An 18,197-nucleotide genomic window follows, 5' to 3' on the forward strand; every position below is an offset into this window, starting at 1 on the left:
GTGTTCAGGTCTGACACTAAAAATGAGCTTTGCATCTAGAATTTACTAATGACTTGACGGTTTAGATTCTTCAAAAGTTTACACAGGCAGCACACAGCTCCCATCATCCCTGGTATTTTAAAAATGCATTCCACACCTAAAGAAAATCTCAGAATGCTTCCACAGATGAAAAGTATCACTGCCCCCGTTTTTCAGAAACAGATGCTAGCATGCACAAAGAGTGGGCCACTCATCCCACACTAAAAAGGACGGGACAACACCAGGGGATGTTCATTTCTCAGTGGATTGATCCTGGTCATCAAACACTGGGCAAAATTATATGGTGCTGGAAAAAATGGGGTCTTTCTCCAGCCCACACAGAAACACTCATGCAACTGGACCTGGGAGACAGGAAGAGTTCTCAACTCCCACGGCATGGAGACCACCGTAGCACGCACAACAGGGACCAGAGTCATGGTCTGCTCCCTCCCACGGCTTTGATCTGCAATATAGATACACTGGACTCGCATTTCCCCAAGATGTCTTGCCTCTGCTCTCAAGGAGGGTGTTTTAAGAAACACGACTTCTGTTCTGGTATGGGTAGATTTTACCCATCAAGCAGCCCACTAAGCTTCCAGTGAACAAAGACTGAAAGAATTCTGCTTTATTATGATTAATTCTGATGTGTTAACACGTCAATGAATTACTCAATAATTCTTTACTGCTGAAAAGCAGACAAAGAAAATGCCAAAAGAAAATAAAAGGTCATTTCCAACATTGTTCTTCTGGGAGAAGTTAGTAACTTTGTGTCAGAACGCTGCATGATCTGAAAACAACCGAACACGGCACATTATTAACTTCGTCCAAAGCTTTAAAACAGAAGCTTGGTATCTGAGGTCTCTGGCTCCTTTTTCACATGTGTGTTTATGTAGTAGCACTGCCGAGGCATGGGTTTGGGAAGCAAACAGCACCGATCAAGCCCCCTGAACACAGCAGCTCCCCAACAAGGGCACTCTTGTCTGCTGGTCACCCCTGCCCTTGCTATTAGTACACACTGAAGCAGAAAACAATCAGGAGCACAATGGCTCTTACCAGCCACCTGAACAATCACATTCCCTCTGGGTTTTTATGGGCAGTAAAACACACTTGGCACACCTTGAGGAATTTCAGCCAGGCAGAAAGAAGAGCTCTCCTTCCAAAAGCACTTTGAAAGAATTTTCTGTCTAATTATGCAATTGTACACAGTTGAAGATAATGCTGGCTTCAACCATTAGACATCTTCTTCTTAATTGTGCTTACACATTGGGAAAACAAACAAACAAACAAACAAACAACTTGCTTTTGTCTACACATTTTACGTGGCATACATAACTGCTTCTACTTTCATTGCACTTTCTGTTGAACCTACAGATTCTCCAGCTAAAGTTTCTACCAGTGCCCTTCTTCAAACTTACTGCATTTTTTACCATTTATATATCTAACCAGGGTCAGTTTTTTATTCAGTCCTAATAAGGATACATTCAAGTAATCAGATTTTCTGCAAGCAGATACAGAACAACCAGCAGGAATGAAAGAATAAACTTTCTTTTAACCTGAAAACACAAGAATTGCTCTTGATTTGCTTGTGGAGCTCCTGGCACAAAATGTCATGACACAACAGGCGCCTAAGTGACAGGACTAAGACTGCAATTCCTTTCTGATTTTGGGGTTTAAGTCTCCCCTGTCTGACTCTGGTGCCAAACAGAGGATATGCCACCAGGAGTGGCATGCACCAAGGGATGTAAGCTTCGGTGCAGGGCTGCTGGCTGTCCCCCTTCACACCAGCAATAAGTATACCATCGTGGCTCCTGCTAACGTTTGCTTCTAATCAGATGGATCAAAGCCACTTGTGACGCTGGCAACTGCATGCCCTCTGTGGCCACAATTGCACATCTTCAGTGCAGGCAGGAAATGAGATAGAGACGCTCTGCAATGAAACACAGCTCCTGCAGAGCCCAGGCAGAGCTGGATACTCTGCTTCTGGTACCTGCTCACTGTGGAGCTAGGCAAACTCCTGGAGATGCCCCGGAGACCCCAGGCACTAATGCATGCCTACTCACTGACTGATGTACGAACCCTTTCAGGTCTCATCATTTGTGGGTATTCACGCTACCTTTAGGGAACCGAACCAAAGGCAGAGTATTTTATCAGCTGCTTTCATAATGAGTAAGAGCTCGTCCTCTCATCATAACTGCAATCCATAGCTCACAATTAAGGCATATAGACGCAACTGTCTAATCAGGGCATGCAATTATGACAGTATGTCATTCTGAAAGTGCATGTGTCTGTGCAATTAGCGTGGCACATGTAATTATCCAGTAAGCCAGACAATTATGCAGTAAAACATATGAGGAAGCATTGCTACTCATGGGAAGGAGACTTTCTTTGACAGGGATTAATAACTGTGAGCAGGGAAGGGCTCTCAGCAGGGGAGCAAACCAGGGAAGAATAGTGGAGGAAGGAAAAAAGTATAATTAAAAAAAGGCCCCAATTTTCCCTCCACACTTTCTTGCAAAATCTGGGGGCACTTTCAGGAGGTCACGACAAGGAGGGGATGCTCCAGACACACCTGTGAGAAGCAGAAGTCAATCCACCGTCAAAGAAGATGAAGAAGCAGCAGCAGCTGGGAAGATCATAAGGATGGACGCAGATGACAAAATGCAATTTTCCAGACTGAGCCTGGTCAGGAGAGCCAACGGGAAAGTGGCGCATATTGGGGTGAGAGAATGGTGGTGGGAGAAAGCTGGGAGGCTGCAGCCCCCCTGGGGCTGCTTGGCACAAGGAGGAGAGCCTGACAGGGGGCTGCTGCTGCCCCACACCACCACCTTTGTATCTACTGCCCAAGGGGAGGAGGCGTCTTGAAGCCCACACCATTGCAGATGGAGGGCCTGTCAGTGGGGAAAGGCCAGCATTCAGCCGTGCTGCAGCCAGCAACACCGCCTTCGCAGCGATTCCCATAGACTGCTCATCTAGCCCCTGTTTTTTCAGAAGTTACTGTTATATTTACACCCTCTCTGAATATGCTTTGATTTTCCTCTGTTTAAGTCAAGATGCAACAGGGTAATTAGTGCCATTTGTACAATGCTGCTGCACTTTAGTAAACTGCAGCTATTAGCAGCTTAGGGAATTATTAGCATACTTCCTTCTTGGCTGAATTCTTCATCTACAAAAGTGTAAGTGTTTGGGCATTTAGCTCTTTTAGGAGGAAAAAATTGTGGGTGGACTAGTAGCAAGACCCAGCAAATGTACTGCCAGTGCCTTCCTTTGTTTGATCCAAGAGAAAATGCATGTGATACCAAGTGGGAGGCAGTCCTTCTGAGCCACGTCCACATTCTTCCCAAGCAACATCATGGCAAAAAAAAAAAAAAAAAAAAAGGAAAAGACTAAAGATTAAATTAAAAACATTTCATAGATTAAAAAATCTAAAACACAGACTCCTCTTTGTGGGCTTCTACCAGTCACTGCAGCCAAGTTTTCACAACTGCTTTTGATACTGCTGGTCTCCTGGCAGCTTTAGCATTGGGGACTTCCCATTTCTTCAGGTTTCATATTCCTTTGGAGAGGTCCTGTTCTGCCTCTGCTTCTCCTCCCATTGTCTGATCACTGCACTGGTGCTTTGCTCAGCCCTTTCTATTCAGTTCTGGGAGATAACCCTTGGGCTCACCGTGTCTTTAGGAGTTTTAGTAGGGAAGCATAACTCAGAAATACATCTGCATATGGTCGAGTTGCTAATTCACACCTCCCTGCTAATGTGAATCCTCTTCTACTGTCTTGGCCTGCTGTTCTGATCTCTCTTTGCAAGGGAGAAGGAATCAGATGATGGATTTGCTAGAGGGTCGACTCTGGCAAAACTTCAAGAGAGTGTCTGTTTCCATTCAGCTCATCCTTTTGAAGAACTGTCCACCATCTGCACTGCAGATGGACCCAGTCCCAGGCACTGAGAAGATGAAGAAGATGTCTGCACCTCAGTGCTCCCAGTCACCCTGTGCTTCAAGAAACCTCCCAGCCAAGACAGGGTCTGACCAACTCTCCCTGACAGCAGCAAGTACTTTGTTGTTATCTGTGCAAGAACGGTATGACACGAGAGCTTTGCAGTTCTTAATGGGGAAGAGAAGCAAAAGCAACATCATATAACTGTAGTGGTGGAGTCAAGGTGCTGGTACTTCACCGCTTGTTCACTACCATGCAAATGGGTGCTGAGAAAGGTGCCCCCATCCCACCCTTTTCTAGATGGGAATCACAGCCCAAAGCATTGTGATGGCTCCTGCCTCTCGCCGACTGATGTGCCCTCTCCATGCATCCCACAGCGTCTCAGGGGGTGGCTGCCACTTGCTCTAGCACCTAAAACATGGTCACCCCTCGTTGCTGCAGGGACAGGACTGCAGGACTTGCAGACATCACTCTGCAAGTAGCAGAGCGCTTCTCAAGAGGCAGGCCCAACACTTAAAGGGATGCAGCTGATGATAGCAGACTCAAGGAGAGGAATGGGGATTGCCACTCACACTGCCTAGAAGAACTGTGTCTTTACATTAGAAAAACAAACAAACACATAAAAATTGTTGTCTTCTTGTTTTTGTGTGAAAATATCCCATTTTTCCATATGATATTTTTATACTTACTCCTCAAGGTTTTGAAAATACCATGGAAAACATTATCCCAAGCAAATTATGCTTTTTCACTAAATGAAATTGGATAAAATTCAAGTATCAGGAAAAAAAATCCCCAAATCCTTCTGCCAAATGTTGTTGAATTCAGAACTTGTCAGACACATGCTGGCACTACCTTGAATAGTTGGATTCATAATTTCACTTGCGCACAAAAGCAAAACCTGGCCTGTTCTTCTCATAGAGCGGTACAGGGTGTCCTCGATACAGGAAGGCAAACCATTTCTGATGACTAAAATTCATTAGTGTTCAGTGTCAAAAATGATGTGCTTTGTGAGCAGCTGGCTATGCTCTTCAGAGACTTGACTGAGGTAGCCAGGCAGTACAATGGGCAAATTTTCTTTATGAAAGCTGGTTCATCTTCTGAGCACTTCAGAAACCACAGAGCACAGCCTACAATCAATGCAACTTCACACTAATTTCCTCTAAAAAGCTGTGGGGGGTTCTTCTGGAATACAGAGAGCAATAAAGGATGTGGAGATACAGCTCCCAAACAAGTTACTACTTAGAGAGCTTGCTGTGTGAATTTTCTGAGTGTTTTTCTGTATGTTATTTTTTTTTTGCTCTGTTTTAGAGAAGGAGTTGTGATTGCATTTGCTAAGAAAGCACGTGAAAAGCTTTGCAATATTCTTCTTCATTCCAGCTGAGCCATAGACTTCAGTGCGATGCACAATAGGACTCTTAAATCAAAGTCGAATTTTCTTTTGCTGGTGTAATAAATTAAGGATGGAGAAAAGTGTCTCAAAAAAAAAAAAAAAGAAATATGAATACTTTAATGATGAGCATATGAGACATGGTAGGATATTTTAATGATGAACAAGTAATGAATGTCTCTAGAGCTCCAATATTTTCTGTGCCCTCAATGAAAAAACTGCTGATGCTTTTCCTGGGCAAGCCAGGAAAAGAAACCAACTTTGGAATAACCCTTATTACCTCCCTCTAACTCCAAGATATGTAAATTGGAAGCAGTTTTCACCAGGTAAGAAGCCACCCGATCCTTTAAGCCAATTATTTTCTCTTATTTCTTGAAAATACAGATCCAGTCTCTCTGTGAAGAATTTGCAGTCTTACTGACTGGATTTCAATTATTGCTACTGAGTCAAGAAAAACAGATATTCTCCATTCTGAAATTAAATGCTTGTTCAGCTGTTGGAAAACAAGCAATCAAAATGAAATCAAAAACCCCATTACATTTTGTTAAACATTTTCATTCCTGCAAAGAATTGTAACTGCATGAAGCACCTGCAGGACGAAGTGATTTATATGGAAATTAATATTTAGGGACAAAAGGCTGTTAGCTGCTGAATTCACAGGAATATTATCTCCAGTAAAAAATAAACATCATGGAGGTCATTAAAGAATGATGGTTAAATAGCTGGCACTAGGTAAAATACCCAAGCTGTGCAGCCTTGGATGCTACAGTGTGTGTGGCTGGTTAGCCTCACTATGAAAGCCCTGTTCAGTTGTAAAGTGACCAAGACGCAAATCTGAAATTGCAGAAAGCTGTGATTAAACTTTCAATCAGAATTAGCAGCATCGTTTGGTGCTGCCACACTCTATCACCCCATTTTCTACCACAATCCAGAGCACAGAATGCCCTGACGAGCTGGAGTTTCACACACTGGAAGGATGAGGAGCTCCCAGTGCCCAGGAGACTAACAGATGGGTGATAATTAGGTTTCAGGTACAAGAACTGTATTCAGAAGACCATTCTCTTGTTCTTTGCACCACTCTGGCTTTTTGTAATGTAGGTCAGCCTAAAAGCACACCTGAATTAGAGCAGCATGTGCATCAGCGCCAGACTCTAGGTCATTACATATTAACATAGCAATCAGCCACGATGCTGTAGATTGCTATTACTTTCTAACTTGGTTCCATGTTTTTCATAAGGCTTACTTTTCCCTGGCTTTCTGTAAAATTTGTCTTTGTTCAAACAAGAATGAAAGGTTCCAACAGCTGGGGTGTTTGATTTGCAGAGTCTCCATTGCTGCCTAGGGAAGTACAACGCTGTGGTGGAGGAAATGAAGAGTGCCGCATGCAACTAGCACACAAACAGCATTACACAATCAGAAAACTGTCTGCTGCATGTCAGGGAGTACAAGGTATGATACAGTCTCTAAGGAATAAAAGGAGGATTTCTTCTTCACAGCTGAGGTCTTTGACTAAGAGCTGTTACACTTCCAGAGTGTGCTTGGCCAGGCTGCCCTCACTGCTCACCGGCCTGAGCTTCGAGCTCATGGCTCTGTTGTCAGGAGTACTCTTTCATGCCCAGCCTCTGGTTTCATTTCAAAGGAAAGAGGGGAAAAAAAAAAAAGACAATTGAAAAAGGATGGGAAAGTATTTTGCTTAACAGAGTGCCCAACATAGACACTGAATTGCACAGAATACATCTTCTGAATGTATGCACAAAAAATCACAGCTTCATGAAATTCTGCAGCTGAAATCTTTCTAACACACATCAGGGATGGAACAATTGCTCTGGTAAAGCATGACCTAATCCCAGCAGGGAGTGGAAAGGACACTAAACTAAGCCTTGCTTTTAATACTCTCTAGCCTATCCAGACAATGTCAGCATAAGGAAAGGGTGACCTTTACGGTCACTTGCACATAAAACAATGACAAAAGGGGATTTCCAAAATTCCTTAGTCTTTTCATCAGGGGGTGGAGGGTTCCTGTTCCATCTAAAGGATGGAGCCACAACCATCCCCATAAGTGCAATATCTGGAGAAAAATACTGACATATTAATCATGTTTGGTACATGAGAAAGAGAGCTCCTCAGGAAGGAATTTGGATTAGGCAGAGACAGGAGGAAGGCAGCAAACAGAGACAAAAGGCCACACAGTTCACTAGTTCTCCAAGCAGATCTGATGCTGCTGGGAAAACCATTTTAACACATACAGGAACAAAGATAACCTGCTCTATGCTCACAGGGAGGCTTTCTGACATGTATTAGTATTAAATTGAAGTCTTCTGATGATACAGATTCTTTCACTGGCTGCTGCTGTTCTGCAAACCTTTCATAAATGGCCTAAACTGCATTTTCTGAACAAAGATACACGATCTCTCTATGCTGGAGTGCTTTCACCGTTTACTTTCAAGGGCAATATAGTAGGACCTGAATGCCTTAATTGAAGCAAGTACCTACAAACCACTGGAACCAAAGCTTAAGTTACTTTTTTTTTTTTTTTTCACTTTCTTTCATCTGTCTGCTTCATAAATGCTACCTGCTGGACACTCTAATACCTTTAACTATTTCCTAAAGCCCAGCTAATTCTTGTTGCACTTGTAAAGGGCAGGACTGTTCAAGATTGGCTGGAGTCTGACAGTTAGGAGTCAGGATGTAGAGAGGGCTCAGGGAACAAATCATGCTCAGAAATGTGGGCAAAGAAGGCTAAACATCTATTTCTCTTTGGGAGCTGCAGAAAGTTAAGAATTATTACTGATGCTTTGGCTCTATCAGTAGGACTTGTTACAGATGCTCTCCTCCATTAGGTTAAGACCCATCACAGGAAAATCTGCTTAAACAAAGGTGTGCCAAAGTAAGTGCATCGTGCAGCACCTCTCATGCGTTGGTAGCCTGGTCCCCCTGGAGCACAAACAGCAGGACAAAGGTTATTTCACTGCAGTCAGCAAGCCTTATGAGGGCTAGGGTATCAGAGCTGGACCAGCCAACAGGCTTGTGTGGTCCACAGATTGTCTTCTCCATGTTTTTTTTTTTGAAGGAAATGGGGTTACTCCCCTCTGAAACTCTCTACAAAGAATTCTCAGTGCACTTAGCAGCTTAAAATGATCCAAATTTATATTTAGCTCTATGCAAAATCTACTTTACTTTAGGCTGTTACCTCTAGACTCAGCCAAAAGCAGATCACTGACAAATTACCAAAGGCAAATCAAGAGGATATTAAGGAAGAGGGAAATCTAATCTAGCTCTAGCTCAAAAAACATTTGAATTACATAAGTGGAGGGGCAACAAAGAAGATGGCGATCCAAGGATGTAACCGAAGTCCCTGCCAATAGCTGTGCTGCACAAACGAGTGGGGAGAGAAGCCACTTCCACCAAGAGCCAGGCATGCCACCTCCCCTCAGACACACTCTCAAACGTACCACAATACTCCAGAGTCCTTCAGGTAATTACCACACTGCAGTCCTTTCACTCCATTCTCCCTTACCAGAAACATTACACGATGACGGCAGCACTTGGGCTGCTAGCTAGAGATTTTTCTCAGGAGATGAAACCTTCTCACTCTAATGGAGTGCAATCCATAGGGCTCTTTCTTTAGGGGCATGTATGTAATCTAACTTTCTGGATGGCACGTGGATAAAAATACCCACTCCAAAACACACCCACAAAACAAAAATAGCTATCAGTAAATGATAGATCCAATGCAGCCAAGATGATTAGGGGAGTTTAACCCACCATTTCAGCAAGTGCCAGTAACTTAGTAAAACTTAAAAGAAAAAGAAGCCAGACTTCATGAGTTCTAGAGAACAGTTTCACTAGTAAGAAACCATATGTCTACAGTTTCTAGGAAGGAGGATGTTGGTAAATTCTCTACATGCCATTGCTGTCCCCAGGCTAAATATATGACCTCTTATGTGATCTAGGGGTTGTGAGCAGTTAGCAACTGCATCTGAACTTTGTTCATAACACAAATGAAGCACTATAGTCATCTCACTATCACCTGCAGGTGAATATTTCAGTGAAAGCAAGTCTGGGATTGGATTTTTTTTCACATTCCTTATTTGGGAAAAAGACAGTTAAGAAATCCCAGAGAATAAGACATTCCCTTTCAGCACCTACTACATCCCATCCCTCTGCCCCTGCTCCCCTCCCCTCTTCCAACCAAAGACTCATTATTCCTTCTTTTCCTGTTGAAAAGCCACCGATTAAGTGACCTACAGCACATCTGGACTACATTAGGACATTATTTGATTAAGACATTCATCACTTGCCCTTTCAGCAAGTGGAGAATCAAGATAATGGTGGGGTAAAATGGTGCAAATGGGACGGGCTATTCCTGCTCGAACTGCTGCTTGAGAAGTCTGATTGCTCCAGCCCCTTGGCTGTGGGTTTCCTTTTTCCTTAATTGCAGAAAAGTTAAGTAAATGTTGGTTTATTTATTTAATGTTTGGCAGGATCACTGTTGTCAAGGGAGCTGTTATATAAAAGGTTGCTGTCATCTGCACTTCTCAGGCAGTTTGCTATCTGGTAGGAAATGCTTGCTTGGAGGTCTTTCAAACAGACGTGGAAAGGCTCCCCCTTGAGCTGCAAGCAGCACCTCACGTTTCTGTATGGATGTATGACATGCTCTCAGTCAGGCTGTGTTAGAGGAGAGGGCAGCCAGACAAAAATGGTTTAACCAGATCAGCCCAAAGGAGCGTTGTTTGTTAGGCTGCTGTACAAACCACGTCTGCTTTCACTATCTGAAGAGACTGCATGAGACTTGGCTACGGATTCATTGTATGTAAAACCAAAAGCACATTCCAGAAAAAAGGATCAAGCCGCCTTGGCTTTTACCCTAAAATACCCCTTCTCCTTTCTTGCGTGGAAGCTTAAGACTGTGCTGTCAGGGAGCAGGCACAGAGGCACCACCTGAGTGCCACAGCCTGCACCAAGCATTGCAGAAGCCAAGTGGCTGCTCGCGGCACCGTGCTTTACTTCCTCCAGTGCTGAACAACCAGATGTTGAGGCTGAACAGACACCCTTATCATCTTGAAGTTCATTTTGCACTGGTAAGGAGGATAACACACCTGAGCAGTGAGCAGCACACCCCTGGAACAACCAAAGGATTCAGCTGAAAGATTTTGCTGGCACTGTCTAAAGAACACCGACTCTGAACGTGGGGATGGTTTTTCTGGTTATCACATGCACACAAAATGTATAAAACAGCATTTTTAACCTCCAGAAACAATATTCTACAGTATTGAGCATAAATAGAAAGTTGCAAACTTCAGAAAGCTCTGCCTAGTGTTACAATGAGCAGACCGGCCACAGAGCAGTGAATTCCACAGCGATCACAGGAAAAAGTGACTGATTTCAAACATGCCTCCCTCTCTGAAATGATAAAGGTGCAATGAAGACACAAGCCACAGGTCAGAAATCTTAGCTTACCCCTTCTCTCTCCCTTTCTGTTCCTGCAAACTCTGAAGCAAAACCAAAAAATGCCGTTTTCCACAGGAGCCTCCACTATTTTTGGCTCATTAGGTCAAATTCCTTCTCCAGCGGGCTGGTTTCAGGGCTGTGACGCTATAAGCTGAGGGAGGGCTGGCTTCAGAAAACCAGGCAGCCCACACCCTCAGCCCATTCACACAAAGAGGCTGTATTGGGAGGAAAACGCCCGTTCCGGCTGCTCGGGAAGAGGAGACTTCACTCAGCTGGCAGCAGCAGCAGAACCAGGGACCTGCTTCTAGCTAGCACAAGCAGGGATTTATATACATTTTTATTATTTTTTTTCTTTATTTTATTTTGCAGGGGGGAGAGGCACAATCGCCAACACAGTGTGTGGCTGGCTGTGTACTGGAAAGGAGCAATTACACGAACGGCTGCTGTGCAAGACATGAGCTCCATGCAGCAATTAGCAGCTGTTTTTACCTGTGAGGAAAAAGGAAAGGATAGACTGCTCTTTCCATGGGAGGGGCTCGAACACGAGCTGAAATGCTTAGGGCATGTTGGGTAACCTCCTGCTTCAGGAGACCCAGACCAGGGCATGGTCTCTGCGCTTGCAGGAAATGTGTCAGTCACATGTAAAACATGAGAAGATAGGGAACATTAAAAAAAAAATCAGAAGGGAGGGTGGCTGGGAAAAAAACACACACAGTGTTTCCTACAGCACCATACTTGTTCACTGCCACTGCCTGTGGGCTATGACATTTGGGTACCCCTGGATTAGCTTTCCTGGAGGTTTGATAGCTAACACTAAAAAGCTGAGCTGTGATGACCATGCACTCTCTGAGACCTTGGGTTTAGGTGGCCTGAATTTAGGGTGGCTTTACATATTTTACTATAGATGATGATGATTCCGGCTGCTTCTGTTCTTCTGCCTGTTGCTTTGCTGCTTTGTTTAGAAGAAAAATCTAAGCATGCATTTAAATTTGGGCAGGTTTGAAGAAACATACTGATGCATCTTGCATGCTTCTGTGTAGTTGGAGAATATTTGGCCAGCTGGGGTTTTGGTGCTGGTGGTGCCACAGCAGCTGAAAACAAGCTGGAGGTTGTGCTGGATGTAAGCACAGCTACTGGTCACATCTGACCTGGGGCATCAGCAGAGGGAGGGCACAGGCATCCTCTACGAACAGTGATCAAACCCAACAGCACTGCTGTTTTTTGTACATGAACCCTTGAAGGTGGTGGTAGCTCACTTCACCTGACTCCTGGCCACCTCCCTGAGCCACGCTAAGTGAGGCAAATCTCAACAGTTTTAAAATGGGTAGGTAAGATACTTCTTATCAGCTGTTGAATAAATCGATGAGAACAGAAGGGAAATAAGGTACTCACAGAAAAAGAAAGAAAAGGCCCATTTTCACTCAACATGCTTGTCACAAAACAAAACTAAGAGTGGCTATAGTGGAGCCTTAAAGAGAAAAGAAATACGGCCTAATTTCCATACAGACTATCCAAGAATTCTAGAGAATGAGGAGGGACAGATACCTCAGAGAGAAATTCAATATTGTGTTAAACTAAATGGATTCTTAATGCATTTTCTACATCTCCTTATTGATTAAGTACAAAGTTCAAGTAACCCTGCTCCACCTGTAGTCACTGAAGGAACAGAAGATCACGGAGTGCTTATCTTATGTGCTCTTCATGCCACAGACCAGCTAAAGCCCCGGATGCCCTGGAGGCCAGTGGAGGCCAGGGCTGTAACTGGTAGTTCAGTTTCAGGTGTGCAGGAGATGGTGCTCAAGTCACTTGTTTGCTACAGGCTCACAGGAACTGCCCACTGGACAAGTGGATGCTCAGTTTTCATTGAAATCTACAAGAGCTGTGCTTGGAAATTGATTTTTTTTTTTTTTAAAGCACCTGCTTCTCATTCCAGTTAGTTTTGGAAAACAAGAATAACATTACCTGACTATACTATTATGATGCAAAAATGAAGTGGGTTATTGATAATGAAGTAGCTTAGTAGCTAAGGCAGCAGATGCACCCTGTCCAACTCTTTCTGCTACAACTGGCCTCAAAGCAAATAAACAACCAACCCTTTTTTTCGCCCTCTAGAATTCATACCCACCTCTCCTGCAGACTTTAAATAAGTTGTGTTTTGGAGGTTTTATTTCCTTAAAGCTCTAGTCCCCTCCATTAAAACCTGAAGTTTCTTCTAAAAAATACTTCTCTTGGTTGCAGTGAAAAGCCTGAACAGAATCTTGAAATGGCTGAATGGTCAGGAAATAAATAAAAATACCAGAAGTGTATCTCAAAGTGGTCCAAGAACACTTTAAAGTGATCCCTCCTAACTTGATGTGCAAAGAGTCTTGACACATCTTTGTTTTTAGCCACCCTTCCTAAACAGTTATGCACTGTGCATCCCTGGTTCCTTTACATCTCTGTACCAAAAGGAAGAAAGTGAATGTAGACTGAAAGGCAACAAAAACTGTATGAGCATTCATGAACAATCAGCACATATTGTCTTCTGGAGTCATCAAGATTACAAATGACAGAGTGAGGCTGGCCCCAGCACGTGCAAAAAAAGGAGCAGCACACTGGGATCTTATCGTCACACTGCAACGCCACCTGGGTGCAAACAATAGTCTTCAAGCCTGTGCTACAAAACGTGTTGTGTGTTGCTTTTCTTTTAGTACGATCAATTTCTATTCCAGTGAAATCTCTCTTATTAGGACACTCCTGCATAACTGTGCAGGAAGGGTGGCTAAAAGTGATTGTGTCTTATGAAGTATTTCTCATTCATTAGCATAGATTTAGAATAATTAATGTTGAATATGTATTAAACTAGCCAAAAGTTAAAAGATCCTATGAATTACTGTACTACTACTAAAAAATATATATATATATCAAAGTGATTTACCTGTTTCAGGCCTCTAAATCTCCCAAATTTGCAGCAAGTGCATATTAAAGCTGTACCTGTATCTGTATCTGTTTATATATAAAGCTAGTGTGAGGTAGGCAGCTCCTATTTTTGGCTAGAGATCTGAGGATGCTCCAGTCTGAAGCCAAATGTGTCTCTCAGAATGGCAGCTCATGTCTAGTTTCAGTGCTGAATTAAACTTTTCAATAAGAAGGGCTAAAAGAAGCTGGAAAAGCACTGGCTGCATGACTGCCTGTCTGTGCCAGGGGACACCTGTACAGGCAACAAAAAGGCCTCAGCAGGAGTTCAACCAAAGACAAGGATGCAGGTGGCACCAGGGTTACTGCATGGACCTCAGAACTTCTTACGGTTTTCTTTAGCTCAAAACAGCTCTCACTGGTGAACGTATGTGATGAAGTGCTGTTTGTGGGGCACAGCACATGCCACAGCTGTGTCTGGAAGAAGTTACCTCAGGTTTTAGCTGCCAGTTGCAAATTGTGGTTATGGCTAAACAAAGCAGTCACTGAATTTTTATAAAATGTGGCAGAAACAGGGGTTTACTGTGTTATACCTCATGATTAAGCATTAGCAACTGAATTCAAGATATGCAGTAGTGGATGAAAAAACAAATAATAAAAGTGTTCACTTTCCTCACTCTGTACTAACCATCTTTTCACAACACGAATCCCTTTAGACCAAGTGTTATCTCTCTCCTCTGTAACTCTGCAAATTGGCCTGCACACGAAGGAAGGTCTTAAGGGACCAGAGTCACCGATTCAGCTCATTATCTTCGGACTTTATTATCTCCACAGATCTGCCCGAGCCAAATTTAGCTGGGACTGTAAAAGGGAAAGTGCCCCACATCGTGAGTTGTGGGAACCAGCAGTGGTGCTTGAGCATGCAGCTGACAGCAATTGCTTAATGTCCTAAGGATCTCCTTCACACTTTTAACAACTCCTCCACAAATCTACCTCACCAACCTGGCCGAGAAATAAACAATGGGTGGTGAAGGTCAGAGAAATCTAAGAAATCCAGTGTAAAACAGCAGAGATAAAAGCAATATGGAAAAAGCTTTCTAGTTTGATGTCAGCCCTGTCACAGACTGGTTCTGTGGTCTTTGTTTTTTTCAGCTAATTGCTCCATCCTTCAGGACTACCACATTAAATAACAGTGTGGTACTACTCCCTCCTCTGCCTCCCAGTCCCAGAGTAGGGGCTGAGAGGCAAACGCCAGCACCAATCAGCCTTCTGGATTTGTGCATTTCTGGGCTTGTGCCTAGAGCCAGATCTAAGAACCCAAATTAAGGGCACACATGTCACTGCATCTAACTCGCACGTCCAACTTCTCCACATGACCTCACGAGGTGTGGCGGGGTGCAGCAAGCAGAGATCAGGAAAGGGGAGACAGCTTTCTGTGCAGGTGACAATCCACCCCTGATTCTGGCCTGCTCGTGAGCTGATTTTCAGTTTTTGGCAGTGTACCTGCTTACAGCAGCCAAGGAAGCCAACCTGACAGAAGACTTTCTTGTCTCTTGTAATAAATATATAAAAAAACTTCTAAAAAATAAGGAGTTTTCTTGGATATTTCCTAATGTTCCAGTAGCAAGTTTATAACCGACAATTAGAAAGAATTTAATCTGGTGAGCAATCTTAATTGTTCTTCCTCCTCCAGATGCGGAAATCACACGCTTTAAACCCAAAGGCCACTTCTATTTATTTTATGAGAACAAATTGGCTCTGTCAGTTTAATTTCCCCTGGTGCTGTAACCAGGCCTGCTGTTCTTCTTACAAAGAAAACCAGAATCAGGCAGAAATAAAACCAATTTCTGAGGACAGGCAGCAAGGACAGCTCGCTCGCTTTCTGAAACTCTCCTTCCCAGCACAGCCCCCTCCATAGGCACCCATACTTCAGACAAATGCAGCAGCGGGGACAGCTGAATAGCTGCTCAGAATGAATTATCCAAGAATGGCCACCAAGATAAACTTCTGAGAGGAAGCTGCCATGCCCTGATAGGAGCATGTGGGGCTCTTGCTTTTCACCAGTGCTTGGCGTGCTCTGCGCGTCCTGAGCTGAGGGGGTGCCTTGCTGCTGCCCAGCTCCACAGGTGGAGAAACCAGCACCAGGCTTTGTCCTTGCTTGCTTTTGGGAACCCGTCTTCTTCTGATGGAGGAAGGCTCAAGCATCTTCTGAAAGAAATCTCTGCTGCATACTCACACTCGTGTGAGCATACACTCCTGCTGGCAGCCACACTGTATAGTATGAGTAGGACTTGCGTATCCAAAACATTTTTACTATGGGGAAAAAAAAATGAATTTGTGCTCAAACCAACCCAAGGAATACCTGGAGGCTCTCTCCTGATGTTACTTGGATTGAAACTCATTTCCAAGGGCTAAAAATGTGTGCTTCCTTCTCATTTCCCATGCTGAACAGGTAAAACTTCTTAAAAGATGTATGCACGACTGACTGCCCTAAAAACTGGGTCTTGGGGGCATTATCAATTCAGAGAGAAAGCAGCACGTGCTGTGGTTTCTACTCCTAGCACAGCACATGTAAAATACCTTGTCAAAAATACTGAGGCCAGAGATATAAATGCCAATCAGTCAACAGTGTAAAGTTTCATGAAAAGATGATATCTTAAAAAACTAGTTAAGAAGGTCATACAGCATTGCACCTACCGAGTTGTGCTTCTCATATATTTACAGTAAATATTTGGCTGTTCATCTGTGTCCACTTTTGCAAGCAAATAAGGAATTGGAAACAATACATTACTTATATTTGCTGAAAGGCATATAGAGAGGGAAAGACTTTATCTCCGCCCTTGTCTTTTCAGTTCCTCTCAAAATTGCTGGCTTATCTATACACTTTTGCTGTGGGTGCTGAGGTAGGTGAAAACTACCCAAGTTGTGACATTGGTGCAACCACTCCCACCCAGTGCCATCCTTACGGCCATATACCACAGCCACGTCACCATAAACCTCTCACCTCCACTTATCGGAGGTTTTTAAGGCTCAAGCTTGTCTCAGCACCCCTCACTGGAGAAGTAAGTAAGCAGCTCAGTTTTTGCTTTGTGATAAAGGTGAAGTAATTCAAGTTGGCTTCATCCATGCTCTTTTCTCCATACTTTTGAAACCATCTTCAGCTGCTTCGTGCTACCCTGTGTCAGGTGGACACCCAAGGGGTAACTGGGCATTTCTTCATCTGCTGCCCTATGGAAAATGTGCTGTGCAGGCTCTTGTCTCTCTGTGAACACACAGTGATTTGAAGAAACTTCCCCAGGACTGGTTTTAAATATTGTTAGCACTTCAGATGACCCATCACCCTACATGCTGAGGCTGTTCCTCAAACCAGCAAAAAATAAAAGGTGGAAAAATACAAGGAAAAAAAAGAAAAAAGTTAAGAGCAGGCCACTTATTGTAGTAGCAAGGAATGTGTGCACAGAGTTTATTTTGATTTGTTTAGATAAGGTGGCTGGAAACAAAGATCCTTATAATACTGAAAAAGCTAGCAGAAAAATGTTTGTTTTAAAACAGAACAAAATGTTTAGGTAACTCCCAGCCTTGCATATCAGTTATGCCTGTTGATTTCCATTCATTTAGTCTAAATCTGAGCATTTTAACTCTGGTGCCATTACACATCTGGCACAGGCAAAGCAGAGAAGACAGTTCAGGGTTACAAGAGTTATCGTTTCTTCAGCAGAGCCAAAACTTGTTCAATGTTTGCAGAAAAGCTACTGAATTAAGAGGGAGCTAGAGGTAGAAGTCAGAGTAAAAACCCTTCAGGCTGCCTGCAGGTTACCTGGGGTTTCAGAAGATGCATTTTGAAGTCAGGTATCAGGAGGCTCTCCCATTTAACACTGAATATGTTAAATAAAACAGACTCACAACAAGTTCCTCCAAGCATAACCTGAGAATCTGTGGGGTTGTTGCAGATGCAGGGATGGCTCAGCTTTGAGCAGTTTAGCTTTAACTAAATGTATGCAGAGAAAACTACAAAGGAGAAATCCCAGCAGTCTGGAAAGAGGAGACCACGTGCCTGCAATCACAGCACTTAGTGCTATCTGCCACCCGTACCTGAGGGAGAGCAGTAAGAAGCACAGGCAAATTACCAATGTAAGTTGGGCATGACAAAACGATTACAGACCAAGAATCAACAATGCAGTATGTCAAATAGCTGCACGCTTAATAAAAACGTGCATTGTTCAAGTCCTATTTACTGTTTCTTTTGATGAAACTATTCTGCTGTCCTTTCCTCTATGCCTAATATCGGCAAATATCAAAACACACAAAATTTTGTTCTCTTACTATTGATTCGTTTTCTTAATAGGGTAGCTCTTTTTATTAAGCAACAAGAGCAATAATAACATTGCAATATGGCAGGGAAAAGAAGCTGTAGATTGCTTTTCCCCCACTATCTCCCTCCTCCCAAAAGCCCATAGCCCTGGCCCCTGCCATCACCAGTGCTGGCAGGGTTGGGAGGTCTGTGGGAATCCTGCAC

General features: G+C 43.5%; 1 protein-coding gene across 6 annotated transcripts in view; it reads right to left on the minus strand.

Moving 5' to 3' along the window:
* Positions 1-18,197, minus strand: part of LOC116501227 (A-kinase anchor protein 2-like) — a 158,571-nt gene that overhangs the window by 17,954 nt on the left and 122,420 nt on the right. The window contains exon 1 of one of the 6 annotated variants that reach the window (XM_032206769.1): positions 10,796-10,820. The exons of 4 other annotated variants lie outside the window; for them this stretch is intronic. The gene's annotated coding sequence lies outside the window, so the exon portion shown is untranslated. Of the gene's footprint in view, positions 1-2,587; positions 2,825-10,795; positions 10,821-18,197 lie in introns of those variants that run through there. One more of the 6 variants, XM_032206766.1, reaches the window with a different exon arrangement.

The sequence above is a fragment of the Aythya fuligula genome, chromosome Z (assembly GCF_009819795.1).
Source record: "Aythya fuligula isolate bAytFul2 chromosome Z, bAytFul2.pri, whole genome shotgun sequence".
Lineage (NCBI taxonomy): Eukaryota > Metazoa > Chordata > Aves > Anseriformes > Anatidae > Aythya > Aythya fuligula.